The sequence below is a fragment of the Pinus tabuliformis genome, chromosome 9 (genome assembly GCF_031772625.1).
Source record: "Pinus tabuliformis cultivar Carrire ecotype Pingquan chromosome 9, CPIR1, whole genome shotgun sequence".
Lineage (NCBI taxonomy): Eukaryota > Viridiplantae > Streptophyta > Pinopsida > Pinales > Pinaceae > Pinus > Pinus tabuliformis.
The window spans coordinates 1,977,766,853-1,977,785,735 of NC_142307.1; positions in this window are offsets into that span (position 1 = coordinate 1,977,766,853).

The following is an 18,883-nucleotide window of genomic DNA, read 5'->3' on the forward strand; positions in this document are numbered from 1 at the left end:
AAACATGTAAGATGTTATGCATGTAACAAACTTGGACATATAGCAAAGCAATGCAGGAACAAAGGACGGACATCACACCAAAAGGAGAAAACAACATCACACTTGAAGATATGGAAGAAGAAGGAAGTACAGACAGAAAGATGTGGCACAGCACAAAATACTCAGGTTCAGCACAACACAGACATAATAAACTCAGAGGAAGCTGAAGGTGTAAAACTTTAGTGTCCTGAAACTCATACGCAAGTTTCATAAATGGAAGTTGCGTATATACGCGAGTTAGACACTGCAAAGTCGCGTATATGGTATACGCGTGTTTCGTAAGGGATATCCGCGTATATACGCGTGTTTATGTGTATACAGGCGCGTATATGGAGTTTTGAAGAAAATCAGCAGGGACAGATGTTGGTTGCAGAAACTCTGATATGGGTCTGACAGAGATCATCTGGCACAGGTTCAGGGGGAGCAGATAATCTTCCAATGATGCATTGTTGGCATTTGGTTCTGGTTCACATTTGTTGTTGGTTTCAGGTGGAACAAAGGCGAAAGGAGAACAGAAGGATCTCTTGGTTGCTGATCTGAATGGTGATTATCAGATGCTGCTGGTGACTTTCATAAGTCTTGGTCTAGTTCTTTCGTCTCTATGTCATATATCTCTTTTGTGGTATCTTTTTCATGGTGTCAAGGTCATGTAACGGCCTATTTTGGTTTCCCCACTATGCCTGGGATGATTGATGCAATGTGATTGGTTGTCATATGTAAAATTTTGATGTATTCCCACTTGGTTGGGTGGATGAGTCAATTTTTGTATATCCTCACTTAGTTGAGAGATGGATGAATGTATGAGTCTTTGGTGATAGGAAGGTCTTTTATGATGTATAGAGTCATGTTCTTCTTGAAGAACATCTTTTGCAGATCTTGCCTACAGTCAGGAAGAGCATGAACATAACACTTCAGCGGTACAGAGATTCAGCATGTACTCAGAGGGAGCATGGACAGATTGGTACACCTTGGCATATACAAAGGGGGAGACTATTCAGAGATTTCAGCAAGTACTCAGGGGGAGTATGGACAGTGGAATGATTCAGCAAAGGAAGAGAATATCTTGGTCCACCCTTTGCCCTTGATGTCAAAGGGGGAGAGTGATTTGGTGTTGTTGCCATCAAGTCCAAAGGGGGAGATTGTTGGCATTATGATGCATGTGTTGTACTTGATGGCAACCCTCTCATAGAAGAATATCTCACTTATGTATAACTGGGTGAATCTTCAGAAGAGATATCAGATGTGACTGATGGAGGACAGCTCAAAGGAATCAGATGATGAATCTTCAGAAGAGATATCAGATGTGACTGATGGAGGACAGCTCAAAGGAATCAGATGATAGTTCTAAGTGTGACAAGTTAGCTTTGCCATCAAGTCCAAAGGGGGAGATTGTTGGCATTATGAGATAAGTGTTGTCCTTGATGGCAAACCTCACTGATGACAAATCATAGTACAGAAGGTCAGCAGCAAGGAATTGATGATCAGACTATAAGAAGAAGAGAAAGTTCATACACGCAGGTTCGTTAAGCCCAAGTCGCGTGTACACGCAGGTTGGCTTCAGCGAAAGCGCGTGTATGTGGAAAAGTACCTTTGGTCCATGGCGGTTATTCCTTGGAAGTTGTGCCTATGGTTTTGGACCTTGGCGTCTCGGCGGACGTGTTGATCCCTAGTTTTGAAGTTGATGGTATTGGATTTCTATGGTTTTGGCTCTTGGTATTGAACAAGGCCTAAGGCTATATAAAGGGAAGGAAATCATTAGGCAAGAGTATCTAAAATGTCTTGAATATCTGATGAAGCATTAGATCCAGTATGCAGGGTTATGGGTTGATGATGCATTGCTTGATCTGAGCTAAGGAGAGATCTCACCGGTTGATGGAGAACAAGATCTAAGGAGAGATCGGGATCAAATGGTTTGAAATGAACTATCTTTATGATGCTTATTCTAGATCTACATACTGACGCATGTATTGTTCTATAAGTGTTATGAGTATGTCTGATGTCTGGTACAGCTGCAAGTTAAGAGAAATTATTTTTAGATCTGTACGCGGGTTGTTTTTGGCAAAAGCGCGTATACACGCGTGTTTGATTCATTGAAGTAGCGTATACATTGTAAAGCTTGATATTTGAAGTTGCAGATGGATCTGATAGTTATTACAGAGTTCTGTGTCTGCTCTGTGTTCTGGTGACTGTTGTTAACAGGGTTTCAGTGATTCAGAGTTTGATGATTGTTTTGAGCTTCAATGATAGTTATGGGTCCAGTATGAAAATTGGATGAAATGTGGCCTTTCAGATTATGTGTTGTGCTTCAGCGTATCCAGTCTGAAAATTGATGAAACGTGGTACCTGGAGGTGAGAAGATTGTAGGCAAGCACCTATGTACTAGTATCTAAGCTAGTACAAAAGCTAAAGAAGATCTTTGGAGCATTGTAGCAGGTAGCAGCCTGCGTACTAGTAAATGGATCGGCTAGTACAAGAGCAAAGGGGGTTGTAGCTCCCGTACTGGTATAAGACTGCACTAGTACAAATATTGTAAAAGGATTTTCTTATTAAGAAGAAGATTGAGATGACTTGCAGCAGGTGGTTTTCACCCACATTGGGTTTCCACCTTATATCTTTGTGTTCATGTGTGTGTGGCTCTTGTGTGATGTTTTGTTCTGTTATTCTGCACCTGTTTACTGTTAATATGCTTAATAATGATCTGATGCATTTACTGAAGATTAAGCTAACTGAATTATAAGATCTCTGGATATACGCGAGTTTCATTAGACACAGTAGCGTGTACACGCGGGTTCACTTAATTGAAGTAGCGTATATGTTTCTGAGTATGAAATTGAAAAAGTTTGATTGATCTGATAATACTGATTCACCCCCCCTCTCAGTATTATTTCCAACAAAGGAGTGGGTGCGAACCCCTGTGAAAGTCAAAAAAGCGCAAGTTTATTCTAAAAAACTCACTTTGGGTTAATTCTAGATGATTCTAGAAGGAGTTTTGACATGGATTGTTCACTCTTAGGTGGTTCATGCATCCCAAAAGAGAAGGAGCTAATCCCTTGATGAGAGGAGCTATCCCTTTGAAGGAGGACCTAGTAACTTCCCTCCATTGCACTATAAATGAAGGCATTGAACTGGTTGCTAGAGAGGTTAGAAGCTGAACATTTTTTAGGGTAAATGCTGGTGGAATTGAGACTTCCTAGTTAAGCTTGAGAGGAGAAATCACATACCTTTTTGGCTTCATTGGGAAGAGAGTGAAACTTGTCAAAGTAGAGGAGGCTTCTTGTTGGACCCTGGGAAGAGCTTGTATAGCATCAAGGCACAGGTTGTAAAGTTCTTCTTTGATTTGAATTAATACAATCAGAATCATTTTTCTCAACAAATCGTCTTATGTCATTTGTTTCATGAATTCCTTGATCTTCATGATAAGTATGCTTTATGATATTGGCTTTTCAGGTGCTATTTAATTTGTTTGCTTGTTTGTGTTTGCAAATTCGCTACAAGGGAGCTCATTTGGATCAAAGGAGCGAGGCTTCCACAAACTTGCATTGGACCCAAGGTAGGCCTAAAACACTTGTTTGCCTTTGTTTATAAATTGCATATTTAGAGAAAGATAGTTTTTTATTAGCTTGCTTGTCACTAGATATCGTTAGATTCTAGGAAGGTCAATCTTGTCCGCAAAATCGACTCATTCCATGTGACAAAATGGCGACTCCACTGGGGACTTGATTTTTCCTTGTTTTTACTTTGACCTGAGAAACTGTGTTTTTGTTTCTGTTTTTGGCTTGTTGTGTGTGGAATTGGGTAGATTTAGTAGATCTAGGATTATTTTTTGTTTTTCATAACTTTGGGAGAGGACCGCACCCTCGGCTTGCAACACAGTGCAGACCTATCCGCACTTTTTCTTTTCGCACAGAGCGGTACTGCACCTGTGTGAACTGTGGGCCTGCGGACCCTGTCAAAATTTTGGAAAACCTAAGATTTTCTCTGTTAGTCAGCTTAGTTTTTGTTTAGATGTTATTATCCCCTGCCCAGACCTGCATGTAACTTGTTAGAAGCTTTTCTTAGGTTAATTCCATTGGTGTTAGGGTTTTAGGTGAAATTCCTAGAAGTTTTGGTTGCCAGGCTTGGTTTTCATTTTGGTCTTGTAGTAGCTCAGAGCTTAGAAGCTGTAGAAGCCTCAGATCACCTTGGTTTTTACTGGCCTTCTTATGAGTCTGACCATTTGCAAAATCTACCTTTGTTGAGGAATCCACCTTGTGTTTTCTCTTTGCGAAACTTCGAAAAGGCTTGTGTTAAAAGTTTGGATTTCAATTTTAGAAAAGAAAACAAAAATTGGTTGTTTTTTGACTGATTTGTGATTCTGGTCAGCTTAGTCCTTAATTTGTTTATCGCTAAGTAAAACATCCTTGAAAAAGACATCTTGTAAGCTTTGACTTCAAATAGTTTTTTATAGTTTATAGATCTCAAGATTAGTTATTTCCATAGTTTTGAGTGTTTTATAAAAAATAGAAAAATCTCTTTTGGAAAAAGTTTATTTTTGTAGTGTTTGAATGTTTGAAAGAAAAATGAATTTTTTGTGAAAATAACTAGTTGTCTCGTTTTGAGTGCATTGGAAAAGACAAAAAGCTCTTCTTTTGATTTGTTTGTTAAGAAAGATTTGTGTTTACAAGTATTTGCATTCTCAAACTCTTTCCTAGCTAGAAATTCATTGAAGAGAAAAGATTGCTTAATCATCTTAAGTGCATTTTTTTAGTGATTTCGAGTCGAGTCTTCACACCACAAGTTTCATCTCCGCACCTTTTGACTTAAACAAAAACCAATAAAAATAACGCTTAAAGTAAAATCTATCTAGTAATCTTTTTATTTCTAGGGCTCTATTACACCAACATAGCTTAGGCTAGTATCTTGGAGTAGGGAGTAATTAACTCTCCAAGACAGTAAAACAAACAAGTAGTTGTATCTTGCAGTAGGAGAAAAATCCAATTGTTGCATTTATGCTTTGGGAAAGCTCCTCTTAAAGGAGAAACACGAGATCGTGTCCGAACCAGTGTGGGAATCAATCCTCCCTCATTGGGAAGGACGCTAGATATTCACGTATTAAAAACGATAAACCTCGGATTAACCATTGTCGAGCAGCCTGGGGTCACTTGTTGGTAAACCTTAGATTATGTCAAAGAGCCTTCAAGGGGATTGAGCTTGTTACTCTGCCCTTGCGTGCGTATCGGATTGTAGACTGTTCCCCCAGGTATATTTGTTTCCGTTGGTAACCATAGTGACCATATTCTATAGGATTCTTCCTAAGGTGACGGTGGTAGGAAGATCCCACTGTACCTAGAGCAGACATCGGCTAGACTCATTTGGATTTTCTGGGGGGTTCTCTTCACTCGAGACGGTTTACTGGAGGAACCTGTGCCAGTCTATTCATTAAGCAAGTTGTCGGGGTAACTGTTCCAACCGCCATTTCTGTATTGAACTCTACACGTTGGATTTCATCACCAACTAGTGTTTTCAGTACGGAAAGTTACTGTTTGTGTGTGGTTTGATCTCCTAGATTCTTTAGGCATGTGATTCAAATTTGTTTGGTTCTTTAGAGGCTTTAGGTGGTTTTCATTGAGATTTTACTTTGTTTTCGTGTGAAGTAGTTAACATATTTAATCGTGGTTGAATTACTAAGGAAGTCCCATCGACTTCGGGGCCAACTTCCTGAGTTTTCACCGAGCCAGCCTGAAGGGTTGAGAGCCCTCGTAACTCCTAGAGACAGTAGAATTGAGTCACCTGAAGAAGGAGAGTCTTCTTTGGTGGTACATCCTGATTTTCAAGCTTTAATAGCAGATTATAATCCACAGTCTGTCTCTGTTTCCAAAATTACTGGTAGCTTTTCATCTACTAGTGATTTAGATGAGGAACCTGAAATATCCGAACCTGAAACTGAATTTGCTGTTATTCCAACATCGGGGATTACCTCTCCAACTTCTAGTGATCCTGGTTCACCCAGGCTAAAAATAATAATTACCCAAAATCTTCCTTCTGGACTTATAGCTATTGAAGAACTTGCTACTCCGGAAGAAGAAGTAGGCATCCCTATCCCTGAAAATCAACCTGTTATAGAACTTAGGGAACGTGAATCAATCTTTTACAGTCCACCTAGGAGCAGTGCTTGGTATCTTTCATTGACTAACTTTTTGGAAAACCCGGGACTAAGTTTTTCACCACCTCGTATTCCTTATCACCCAACACCTAGAGGTTACTATCCTCCGTTAAATATGTCAAGACAGTCGTCCATGTTTTCTCAATCTCCAGAATCCTTTTTGTACGGCGGTCCTTCTGTTCCCTCTGGGTATCAGCCACTTACTGGTACATTTTCGGGAGCATCTCCTCAACCCATTGAACAAGGGTTATTAACTAGAAATAATGGTACTAAGTCGTTGAGTGTAGAAGATATTCTCATGATGTCAAGTACTATTCCTAATCCTCAACCTCAAGGTGGCCAGTTACCGCCTGTGGGGCAGCCTCAAAATTATCAATTATCGCCTGGGGGGCAAACTCAAGGTACACAATTTGCACCTGAGGGGCAACCTCAAGGACAGTACATACCTACGGGACAGTACGTTCCTCAAGGTCAACCCCAAACTCAATATGTACCTCAGGGTCAACCCCAGTATCAATATGTACCTCAAGGTCAAACCCAGTATCAGTACGTGCCTCAGGGTTATCAACCCCAAGGTCAGTACTCGAACCAAGGTTTCCAACCACCTTCTGGTCAATCTTATGTTCAAGGAATTGGAAATGTACCTCTGAATTATCAACCCTACCCTCAACCTGGTTATGGTCCTCAATATTCTCAACCTGTTATGGGTCTGTACCCCGGAATGAACTTAGTGTGGGATCCATCTCAAACTCAACAGGTCTTGCAACCGAATGTACAGTTGTCATCTCAAACTGGACAACCCTTAGTTTCTGGTTCACCCCAGCAACCTGTCCAGTCTACTATTCAAACTTTTGTACCTTCTGTAGTTTCTCAGCCTGGGCCAAGTACGCCTCGTACTCCGCCTCAAACGACTACTGCAACTGCTGAAACATCTGTTCAATCTACCCCACCTACTTTTGGAGTATCGACAGCTCTGGTTTCTACTGTTCCTATATCAACTCCTCAAACATCTTTACCTCAGTCTGGATCTACAATTCAAACTTCGGTTCAAATGCTTGTAGGAAAACTTAGTTCAAGTACGGTTGTCACAAGTCAACCTCAATTTACTTATCAACCGTACTAGGGACAGTACCAATTCGGTCCCGCTGTGCAGCAGCCAGTCTATCAGTATCAACCGTACCCTGGGTATACATATCAACAACCTCAACAACCCCAGTACGGTCCGGTTAATCCTGATTTTCCGGGTGGATATAATATCCCAAATGCAATTCCAATTCCTAGTTATCCTGGATATCCTCCTCCTGGGGCTGGTCTCATGACCCAGAGTTTTAGGGACCCTAATCGTCAGTTACCATTTATCGCAACTTTGGACTTCCCTGACTTGTCGCGCCTTATGAACGATCCAATTAACTATCTTCTGTTTTGGCAGCCAATGCCGAATAAGTTGCCTAGTGATATTCCTAAGTTTGAAGGCAAATCAGGAGAGGATCCGTCGAACCATGTGATGACTTATCACCTCTAGTATGTGTCTAACTCCATTTCAGATGATTCAATCCGTTTAAGGCTTTTCCAGCGCACTCTAATTGGTCTTGTGGCCAAGTGGTACATTCAGTTGCCGTGAGCCACTTTTTATAATTTTAGTCAGTTAGCTACTTCGTTTTTAACTCATTTTCAGTTGCCAGTCAGATATGACAATGGCACAGAATTACTAACTTTATTAAAGCAGTCAATGTCCACTTACATTTCAGATCACATTCATGAATGGAGACGTCGACGGTGTTTAGTGAAAGTTTTTATTCCGGATCAGATCTTAGCTGAATGGTTTGTAAAATCTTTATTGCCAAAGATCACTGAGGATGTAGCTAAGGCCGGAGTCGTTACTGAGGAGCAAGTAATTGCTCAAGCACAGTACCTTGACTTAGTTTATACGCAGTCAGGTACGTTACACGAGAAAATCCCCAATCTTCCTAAGCAAAATCAAATCGCTGCAGCTCCTTCAAGGTCTCATGCCGCTGATGGTATGATTGGTACGGTTAATACCAAAAGTAAGAAGAAGTCTTCCAAGAATTCTTCTCCTATCATAACCTTGCCAGATTCCCCGACAGGAGATTCTTCCGTGGAAATTTCCGCCGATATTCATGTTGTAGAGTCATCTACAGCCAAATCAAAATCCGGTGGTAAGAAGAAAGGGAAGAAGAAAAATAAAACAGATAAAAATTCGAAAGAGAAACCAGAAAAAGCGGAATCAAATGATGAGAAACGCAAACCTCGTTATCCTTGTCTCATTTGTGACGAAGAGCATTTTACAAGAGACTGCCCTCATCGTGCAGAGGTTGCGAAAATTGTCAAAGGTTCCCAAACGCCTGCTATTTTGAAGGATTATTTTCCAAGTCAAGACAGTAAGAAGATAGGTTCTTCTTCAAATGCCAATGAAGAACCCATACTGATGATGTCCCATGTTAGGATTGCGACTCGATCGCATGATTATGGTAGTAAAAGTCCTATTGATGGTAAAGAAGCAGAATCTTCTCATTCTAACCCATCAACCTCAGCTCCCGGTTCCGATCCGCTACAGATCGAGAAACCTAATCCAGAGTTAGTAATCAAACCGCTCGCCAAGGGTATACTTCGAAAGTCAGCTTTCAATCCACATGCGAGAGCGGCTCAGAACTATAACATTGTTGAAGATTTAGTTGTTTCACCTTCAGCAATGTCGGCTTTGGAAGTGCTGCAATCATGTCCAGCACAGCGTAAATTACTATTGTCAGCTATAGGAGCTGTTGACATTCAGGACTCGAACCTTATAATTTTAGATCTAGAAAATAGTACACTGCGCTTACCTCATCAAATGGCTTTTCAGATCCTAGTGTTAGTAAAAAACAGACCTATTTATAGGACTGTGATTGATGAGGGAGCCTCAATGTGTATTATGTCGATACAGTGTTGGAGATTGCTTGGTTCTCCTTCACTAAATCAATCCCTTGATTGATGGCCGTGGGTTTCATCCTTTTGGCATTCTACAGGATTTACCTATAGGGGTAGAAGGAAAAACTGTTAATCTAGATGTGGAGGTAGTTGATGCCCCTCTAGATTACAACCTTTTCTTGGGTCGTAGTTGGTCTTACGCTATGACAGTTGTCGTTTCATCGGACTTTCGGCTTATAAAGTTCCCTCATAATGGAAAGATCGTAACTATAGACCAACTGACTTACTTTTCATCCAACCCAGCCTCTTCTGAAAGTATTCAACATGTCGGCAAAACCACTATCCCGTATAAGGATGTTGGAGTAGGACTAGTTAAAGATGTTGGTTTACTGGGAACTTTTCCTTTTCCTCCTATCAACGCATCGTCTTCTACTGCAGCCATTCATATGATTTCGTTAGACACCATTGTTTATGATGATCCTTGGATCGTACCTTCCAAATCTGAGATAGACTCATTTGGTGATGTTATGCCTTTGAGTCCATATGAAATTGCATATCAGGCCATGCAGTCATTTTCCGACCCATCTTCAACCAAAATTGACTTAATGAATGTGGTCCATGAGGAATCACTTTTCACATCAAACTCGGATTCAACAACGTTTTCTGAACTTGTTCACACTGATGAGCAAATTCGTGAAATCCTATGTGTCGATGATTTACCATGGGAAGATCTTCATCATAGATCTTCGTTTTTACCCGAGAGTGATCGTTTTAAAAATGATTTTTCATCAATTTTTATGACTGAATATGTCAAGGAAGCTCAAAATCCAATGAAAAATCCTGATTCAGAGTTAAATTTGGGAAACATTTCTCGAACTATTCCTATTGATATTTCGGTTAAGCCTGGAATTGTTGAAAACATTCATATACATGTACGGAAGATGAAATTCAAATATATAAGGCCCTATTTCAAGAATTCCGCGACATGTTTGCTTGGTCATATGAGGAAATGCCAGGAATTAACCCCGCAATTTTTGTTCATGAAATCAAAACTTTCCCAGACGCTAAACCCGTCCAGCAACATTTGCGTCAGATCCACCCGAGAAAAGTTGCTGCTATTAAAGCAGAAGTTGAAAAATTACTCAAAGCAGGTTTCATTTACCCGATTCCGTTAATGGATTGGGTAACGAATATTGTTCCTGTTAACAAAAAGCAAGGAACAATAAGAATATGTATCGATTATAGGGATATTAATCGAGCATGTCCAAAAGACAATTACCCAACTCCCTATATCGATCAAATCATTGATGATTGTGCCGGCAGTGAAATATTTTCCTTCGTGGATGGTTTTTCCGGGTACAATCAAATCAATATTCTACCTGCCGATCAACCAAAAACGGCTTTCATTTGTCCATGGGGGAAATTTACTTACTGCAAATTACCTTTTGGGCTCAAGAACGCCGGGGCAACTTTTCAAAGGGCCGTGTCTTACACGTTTCATGATATCAAGCACATTCTGCAACCCTATCTCGATGATTTTCCTGCTCATTCATTACATCGAGCTGATCATCTCATCCATTTACGAGCAATCTTTATGAGGTGTAGGCATTATCGGATTAGGTTGAATCCACACAAGTGTGTTTTCTGCATAGAAACGGGTCGGTCACTGGGGTTTGTTGTTTCGAAAGCTGGCATTCGCGTCGATCCCTCGAAGGTTGAAGCTATTGTCAAATTGCCTCCTCCTTCGAGTCTTCGCCAACTCCAAAGTTTGCAAGGGAAAGCGAACTTTTTACGTCGATTCATTCCTAACTACGCCGAGATTACAAGCGGTTTTATCCGGTTGTTGAAACATAATACTACATTCTTTTGGGATGAGATAGCTGAGAAATCTTTTGATGCACTAAAACACGCATTGACCCATGCACCGTTATTACATCCTCCCAACTACAACTAGCACTACTTGTATCTCGCCGCCTCGCATTCCACCATTGGAATGGTGTTAGTTTAGGAAGATGAATTCGGTACTGAACATGTGATATATTACCTTAGTCGAACTTTAAATCCAACTGAGCTAAAATACTCACATGTGGAGAAATTGGCATTGGCAGCTGTTCAAGCTGTCCAACGTTTTCGTCATTACATTTTACTACGTAAAACTACAGTAATTTCTGATTGCAACCCTATGATCTATATTTTGACCAAGCAATTGCTAGGGGGCAAGTACTCCAAATGGATTGTCATCCTGTAGGAGTTCGACTTGGAATTTGAAAAGTCTAAGTCGAAGAAATCTTTAGTTTTTGCAGAGTTAATGTGTGACTTCCCGCGTGCTGACACAGAAACTGTGGCGGAAGAGCCCATTGCGGACGAATCCTTGTTTCTAATCAGAACTTTAGATCCATGGTATGGGGATATCGTCGTTTATCTCCAAACCCAATCCTTTCGGCCAGAAATTTTAAGGTCGGAACATCGAAAAATATGATTCCAGTCCCAACAATTCAGAATTATTGGAGATACTCTTTATCGTCGTGGGGCGGACTCTGTTTTTCGACGTTGTTTAACTCATGAGGAAGCTGAAAGGGTTCTAAATGACTGTCACTCTGGAGTGTGTGGCGGTCATATGTCTGGGTATGCCACAACCCAAAAGATATTGTGCGCTGGCTACTTCTGGTCGTTTTTGTTTAAAGATTGTATTAAATGCCACAAATGCCACAACTGCCAAATTTTTTATCGAAAGATGCGCGCTCCACCTGCTCCTCTCCACCCTATAATTGGGTATCGATTTTATTACATGTAACCCTCACTCGGCCGATGGGCATGCATATATCATCCTTGCGGTAGATTATTTTACCAAGTGGGCCGAGGCGATGCCTACATTTGAGGCAGACGGCAAAACAACTGCGATTTTCGTGTTCAATCATATAATTGCTAGGTTTGGTGTTCCACGAGCGATTATCACTGATCATGGGCGTCATTTTCGAAACGTTATGATGACTGAACTTACAGGTCAGCTTGGCTTGCGTCACGATAGTTCAACTCCATATTATCCACAAGCTAATGGTCTGGTTGAAGCCATCAACAAAATTCTAGTCATCATGATCCGACGAATCATTGGGATTCATCGGTCGAATTGGCATAACATGTGATTTTCAGCGCTTTGGGCGTATCGAACCTCAGTAAAACCGTCAACAGGGTTCACTCTTTTCCAACTAGTTTATGGTCTGGACGCTGTGTTACCCATTGAATGCGAAATCCTGTCATTGCAAATGGCCATCGAGTTACTTCTAGCCACTTCCGAGGAGGAAAGACGTTTGTTATACTTGGCTCAGCTAGATGAGAATCGACGTGATGCTGCATTGGCGATCGAAACTCATGCAAAACGTATTAAAGCTCAGTATGATCAAAATGTGACCCCTCGAAATTTTTCGGAAGGAGATCTAGTCTTATTGTACGATCAAGCTAATGATAAATTAGGCGCTTGAAAATTCGTTCCTATGTGGCATGGTCCCTATGTTGTCAAGCGAAAGCTAGCAAAAGGGGCCTATGAATTGGTAGACTTTGACGGGGACTCTTTAGGTAAACTCAGAAATGGTCTTTACCTGAAGAGGTATTATGCTTAAAATATGGGTGTGGAGATTTTTAGTTAGGTTAGCTTTCTTTCTAGCTGGTGTGTTTTAGTTTAAAAAGTGTGCTTAGCTTAGAGAGTGTTTTTCGTCATTATTCCTGCTTATCTTGGTTTTACTCTTGATATTGCAGATGCCGATGCCTCTCCAAACATACATTGGTTTTGCTGATGGTGCTTGTCGTAATACACGGAATATTTCTTCCGCAGCTTGGGTTATCTATTCGCCCTCTGACGAGTTGGTATCTATGCATGGGGTAAGCCTCGGTCAAACAACGAACAACATTGCAGAGTATAGTGCAGTGATTGAATTATTATTTGAATCTATTTCATTTGGGATTCAGAGTTTGATAATGAGGTTAGATTCTGAACTCGTTGTATTACAGCTTAATAGAGTATATGCCATTAGAAATCCAGTGTTATTGAGATTATTTTTGAGAGTGCGTCTCTTGGAACGTGAATTTGATTATATTGAATATCAGCATATTCCAAGATCTTTAAACACATTAGCAGATGCGATTGCTTCTCGAATGTTAGGTAGACATTTACAATAATCATACAAATAAATTTAAAAACATTGCATAACATGTTTTACAAGATAAGATGGTAATAGTGATATAGTATAATATAAGAGTGTGTCAAAATATACATCGTCCTCGATCATAGGTTGAAAAACACCTTATGATCGGCAAAAATGATAGGTACAGAAAGCAAAAAATGTCATATGTGTCTACAATAGGCGATCATCCTATCACTGGTGATGATCTCGATAAAAAACCACTGTACGGGCCACCTTACAAAAGAACCTCCTAAAAGGTCCTGGGACCCCAATCACATAGCGTTGTAGTCGACGAGGAATGTCATCTATGCCAGTCTCCAGAATGTCTCCTGTCAAACGCTCTAGATGGCTCTCCAATTCGGCCAAGGTCTCTGCTGATTCGTCCTATGGGGCTGGTGCCACTGCAGCTGGTTGTTTCCTCTCGTAAGGCTGGAGAGCGGCTGGTCGTTGTGGACCCACATCTGCATTTGAAACTTTTACTATCAAATTTGGGACGAGATAAAAACAAAAACAATTAAACTAGAATAATGTTGAAAATGATTTTACTTGAGTCATCCTATTGCTCTCCTGGTGGAAGAGCCATGTCTGGGTCACCGCGAAAATCTACCCCAGCGTAAGAAAAGTCCTGAATAGCAAAAACCTGGTTTTCCAACCAATGGAAATACTCAGGTTTGAATCGAACGACCTATGTTCCCTCATCAGGATGACGGGCCATAATTGCAACCCATCGCATCAGTTTGGGCTCTCGAGGAAGTCCAACTCCAACAGTGAGGTGCTGCGGGACCAACATTGGGACCCTCTCCAGACGAAAGCTCACAACTAAAGCACCATATCCAAAGGTCTTCAGTTGTCCATTCTTGGCTCTGGTCAGTTGGCCTTTTACATTAGCCAACGCAGCATCGCACTAGTTGAAGATGGTGCTTCGAAAGCAGTCAACTGTCATCCGCATCTGGGATCCAGTGGCTATATGTAGTGCGGCGCTCCCACAGATCCTGGTAACAGTAAACTCGATCACCGTGAGTTCAGGACAGGATATGGTTTTGATGTCTATCCCTTTGTCTCTAGTCTGGTTGTTACAGAACTCTAGCCGGAGGCTATCGACGGACTGGCCACTTGGCCTAGTCCCGAATAGAGTTAAGTCTTCACCTCTCTTAGGCAAACCAGTCAAAAAGTATATGTCTGCCGGCTCCATTTCCAGCTGGTGACCACCAATGAAGAAGCATTGGTCCTGTATGCTCCACCTGTCTACCAGCGACTGCAAGAAGTCCATCTGGGCCCTCATGTCAGGTATGGCCTAGAATTTGTACAAGCCGCATGCCTTCAATGCATCGATCGAAGGTTTGTGATTTATCGCGACAAGATCTATGTCCTCATGCTCCCGCACTCGCCAATCAAGCATGATGTATACTCTACATCCAACAAAAAGGCGAATTAGAATATTAAAAATGGAAATTTTTGGGTGAATTTTGAGAAATTTAGGGTTAAAAACCCTTGCTGCGGGGACAGTCAGGGTTCGCAGGCTGCCTATGTTATGCCTGCGGGCCCCCGCGCGCGGGTTTCTAGCCTAAAAATCCTCTAAAAAATGAAATGAAACCCTAAAAAACAATTTGAAACGATTGAAATTGAAGAGTAGGATGATGTGGATTACCTGGAGGAGATGGCGCTCGATTCCGACGGTCGGATTTTCCGCAATCTTCACGGGAAGTTTCTGACCAAAAGCTCTATTTTCTCACCCAAATCTCAAACGGTAAAAATGAATTGACGAAAGCCCTTTTTATAAGTTTTTTGAGTAAATGAATTGTTAATTTGTTTATGTTTCACTTTAGAAATGTAACTTTTGCAGCATTTTTATCCATTTTAAACAGGTATGAATAATGTTTGAGTTTTTGTTCAGGATAACGGATTTTTCAGGCGAAATCGGTCATTTTCAACGGAAAAAGTATTTTAGAGTCACCTTTAAGCTCTTTTCTGACTCTTAAAACATGAAAAGATCGCCGAGTTTTTCTTTTTAAACTCGTTAAAACGGAACTAAAAAGACGGTCCACTTACAGCTCTTTTTCTGACCGTAAAAACATGAAAAGATTGCCGGATTTTTGTCGTTTCAAATTCGATATTGGTTATAAAACGACGTGTCGTTGATCGCTTTTTTTTACTTTTTCGGATCAGAGGCACTAATTATGAAAAGTACTCATTGGTCGTAATGATCAAGCGGTTCTCTCAAGTATTATTTTATACTTTTTCGGGCTTGGGAGACACAAATTTACGAAAAAGGTCAACCATGGAGTCTTCTTAAGTTTTTTCAGACTCTCTAAAATTGAAAAATGTCGAGTTTCTCCTATACTGGACTCGTTAAAATTTAACAGTAAAGGACCTATTCAATTACAAACAGGAACGGACCACTCCTTCTTAGGGTTCGAATTTAAACTAAGTTAGACTCATCCGAAGTATGAGCTTATAATCAAGCAAATGTTATCCTCCTCAAGTTTGACAAAAATAAAGAGATACTTGCCGGAATTGGGGGGGGGGAAAGAGAGAAAAATGAGCCTGTTCTTCATACTTTGTAACCACTCTTGAACACGACACTTTTATTCACCTGGGTTGGGAAATCCTTTGCCTAACAGTTGATCAAACCACATTGAAATTCTTCAGCCGGTTTCTGGGTATTAACTTTGGGTCAATTGTCACCAAACCATCTGCCGTGTCATTATGTGTTCAAGAGGTCAATGCAAATAAGCCATTCATCTGCAAAATATCTGTCATCTATTTTGACCATCCCTGAGTCAGTCCTTGCAACTAAATTTCTTCAAACTTGATCTATGATTTCGTGTTGTGGGCTTGCCTGCGACGGATCGCTTTCTATTGACTTCAGCTCATTATCTAGAAAGATGATCTAGAAATCGTCAGTACCTTGGGATCTGCATGCCTCAACGGCAGGTTTCTCGCCTTGACGATAGGTTGCATCATTGACCTTCGATCAAAGGACTCCGTGACATGTTCAACATCAGCACATCTATTCACATCTCATGGATTGTACTGAATACTTTGAGAGCCATTGACATTAATGGTGGTTTCTCTCACGCTTGTTAACAGTTTACATCATTGGCTGGTAATCAAGTGGTTTCTACCATGTTCGACTTCCACACATTCATTCACATGGATAGAATCGTACTGTTTCGAGAAGTAGAAATGAAGACCCCGGATCTAATTTCCACAATCCAGGCTGCAAGGAATTTTGTATTCATTATACTGTGGACTATTCATAAACAGATGGTTGCGTCCATACTGTGTTTATACTTGTGATGTATTACAAGATCATTCCTATATTAGAGCAGTAGTTAGTTTTCTAGTCAGTTTTGATCTGAGTATGGGAATGCCTACCTCAGCAATGATATGATCTCATATTTATATTTTGCATTGAATGTTTTTACAAGTTCCAACCGGGCTCTCCACAAGATGATCCTCGAAATGATAAAGTACTTCACTCTTCCTAGATAATAAATGAAATCCTCATCTACTACAGACTTCGCACTTTAAGGGGCAATCTGTTACACAAAAATATCATCACCATGACTATTTGCAATCAGTATGGGTCTATCATCACTTATATTGTCCTCCTAAGCAAGTCTCAGACCTCAGCTTTTCATGTCAAGCTTTGAAAATGAGAGAAAGACATTAAAAATCAACAAAGCTCTGGTTCCGCACTTTCTCTCACTGTTGCCTGCAGTCCCGCACCCCCTGTTCACATTACCTGCGGACCTGCCCACTCTGTTTCTAAAGGAATGGGTGCGGACCCCTGTGAAAGTCAGAAAGGCGCAAGTTCATTCTAAAAAACTCACTTTGGGTTAATTCTAGATGATTCTAGAAGGAATTTTGACGTGGATTGTTCGCTCTTAGGTGGTTCATGCATCCCAAAAGAGAGAGCTAATCCCTTGATGGGAGGAGCTATCCCTTTGAAGGAGGGCTTTATCCCTTTGAAGGAAGACCTAGTAACTTCCCTCCATTGCACTATAAATTAAGGCATTGCACTGGTTGTTAGAGAGGTTAGAAGCTGAACATTTTTGAGGTTAAATGTTGGTGGAATTGAGACTTCCTAGTTAAGCTTGAGATGAGAGATCACATATATTTTTGGCTTCATTGGGAAGAGAGTGAAACTTGTCAAAGTAGAAAACACTTCTTGTTGGACCCTAGGAAGAGATTGTACAGCATCAAGGCACAGGTTGTAAAGTTCTTCTTTGATTTGAATTAATACAATCAGAATCATTTTTCTCAACAAATCGTCTTATGTCATTTGTTTCATGAATTCCTTGATCATTATGATAAGTATGCTTTATGATATTGGCTTTTCAGGTGTTATTTAATTTGTTTGCTTGTTTGTGTTTGCAGATTCGCTACAAGGGAGGTCATTTGGATCAAAGGAGCGAGGCTTCCACAAACTTGCATTGGACCCAAGGTAGGCCTAAACCACTTGTTTGTCTTTGTTTATAAATTGCATATTTAGATAAAGATAGTTTTTGATTGGCTTGCTTGTCACTAGATATCGTTAGATTCTAGGAAGTTCAATCTTGTCCGCAAGATCAACTCATTCCATATGACACACCACCACTATTAAAAAGTAAAATTACATTTACATTCATTCATAAACAAAACCACAAGATAGAGTGACACCACATGAGAAATTTTTTATCCTTCAAAACCCTAGCAATGAGCATCCATGTATTAGTAAATTCATTTACAAAACTATCCCCTCAATAAGTCGCTCTAACCAGCCATCATAGGCATTTTTAGATATGATAATAATAGACTAGTAATGTTCTTAGATAAGTAACAAGGATTTACAAATGAGAATTGATCCTCTTAATTATATGAGTTCAAATACGTCTCATCTAATAAAAGCACTAAACACATAAAATAATACCTCTATTATAAACCCTATAGATAAGGCAAAAGCACATAAAATATTCATGATAGAAGAGTGAATAGGTCTCTAGAACCTAATGATACCTCAACAATAAAGTAAACGTGCTCTAACATCAAACTCTCCCTTATAAATACATCAGCAAACCACCATTGTGTCATAAATTCTCTACAAAAGATGGGTGACTCACCTCAAGTAGTGTCTAGAAACTCCAAAAGTGACATGTTTCTTCAAAGAGGTGTAACATTTCATCCTCTAATGCCATATCATGCTCCCAAAGGTGTGATGTCCCATCAAAAGTGTCAAATCATCATTGAAAGGTGGAACATCCCATCATCAAGGCACAACATCTCATCATCAACATGACACATGATCTCTAATGTGTGTTAGGACATTTTAACAAGGGCACCAATTCATCATAAATTCAAACATCCTCTAAAAGGTGTGGAACATCCTAAATCAAGCATGTGAGAAGACATTAGTATTGTCCAAAAAACCAAAGGCTCATGTCTTCTTCATGTTTCTGCAAGATATATCACCCAATAAGGAGCTCCAAGTGTGACCATATGAAGCATGTGCATAAGTCAATGCAACATAGAGACTGATGTCCAATATAAAAATCATTAGATATCATCTTCAAATTTCACACTAGCTCGTGAATTTATGCAATTTGCCAAGTTTCCG